Raw genomic sequence first — 1,274 nt, forward strand, 5'->3', positions numbered from 1 at the left:
TTCCTAGAAGTATCAGTTAAGTTCTATTGGGATGTGATTTGTTCAGGTCTTCCGATTTCGTACTTTTCCTTTATTATTCCATATTTTTTTATATTTTGAACGACATATTACTGATTTTTCGAAACTCAATGTTTTGGTTTTGAAAAAGACTTATGGCAGTTTCCATTTAAATTTGATATGCAATCAAAAACAGAAGAAAATGGGAAAAAATTCGCTAAAAATTGTTTTGTTTTCATTTCAAAAAATATGTCTCACTTTCACTTTTTTTGAAATTGCATGAAAAATTGAAAATTTTTATAATTTAAACTTTGTAATTATTGTATACTTACCAACTTACCTTTTATTCCACCTGAAAATACGATTTTTACAATAATTACAAAGTGAAATCAAAAAATCTCAATATCACCTATTTTGGAGAAAAACATAGCAATTGACGAGTGAAAGACATGTTTCTGCAAGAATTCAGCGATTTTTTAGTCTGCCATAACTCTTTTTCACAAAAAACATCGAAGGAATAATCGAAAAACCAGAAATGTAGGCTCGAATTGACGAAAAATTGACAAAGTTGCCGGTGTGGATTTACGGTAAACAATGGGCGCATCCGGGATTTCGGAGTGTTGTAGTCTGCCTACCGTATCAGACCCATATCGCACACATCGCCCACCCACCCAGCATCCATCTAGGATACGCGCGCATTCGGAACACTCGATTCAGCCTCCCCGCATCGCACACATATGAGATTCATCGCAGCTCGTTGTTCGCGATATGTGTCGAACGGACTTCTAGAGGATCGCATATGGATCGGGTCATTTATGCGCATCATCGCCCAGGACCTGTGTCCAGATCGGTAGCCCAGCGCGCTGCCAATACGCCATTAACGCACACAATGAGGCGCGACTTCGTAGACCTATAAGAAGGAGCGACAAGGCACTCACACAACGGCAGCCTTATGTACGCCCTCCTCGCTCAATGCGACCTGTGCTTCCGTGGCGCAATAGGCAGCGCGTTCGGCTGTTAACCGAAAGGTTGGTGGTTCGAGCCCACCCGGGAGCGAAATCTTTTTTATGTCTTTTTTGATTTCTTTTTAAGTTTGTTTTGACTTCAGAGTTGGTTTAGAGTATTTTTTCAACTTTTTCCGAAAATAAAAATTTTATTGAACTAAATTTCTGAATTTCTGAACTTCTGAATTTCTGAATTTCTAAATTTCTGAATTTCTGAATTTCTAAACTTCTGAATTTCTGAATTTCTCATTTTCTGAATTTCTGAATTTCTGA

General features: G+C 37.8%; 1 non-coding gene across 1 annotated transcript; it reads left to right on the top strand.

Moving 5' to 3' along the window:
- The first annotated feature begins 980 nt into the window (after window positions 1–980).
- CBG28302 lies at window positions 981–1,053 on the top strand. The gene has a single exon. It is a non-coding gene (tRNA).
- Window positions 1,054–1,274: the final 221 nt, after the last annotated feature.

Source organism: Caenorhabditis briggsae (assembly GCF_000004555.2).
Source record: "Caenorhabditis briggsae AF16 supercontig from assembly CB4, cb25.NA_330, whole genome shotgun sequence".
Classification (NCBI taxonomy): domain Eukaryota; kingdom Metazoa; phylum Nematoda; class Chromadorea; order Rhabditida; family Rhabditidae; genus Caenorhabditis; species Caenorhabditis briggsae.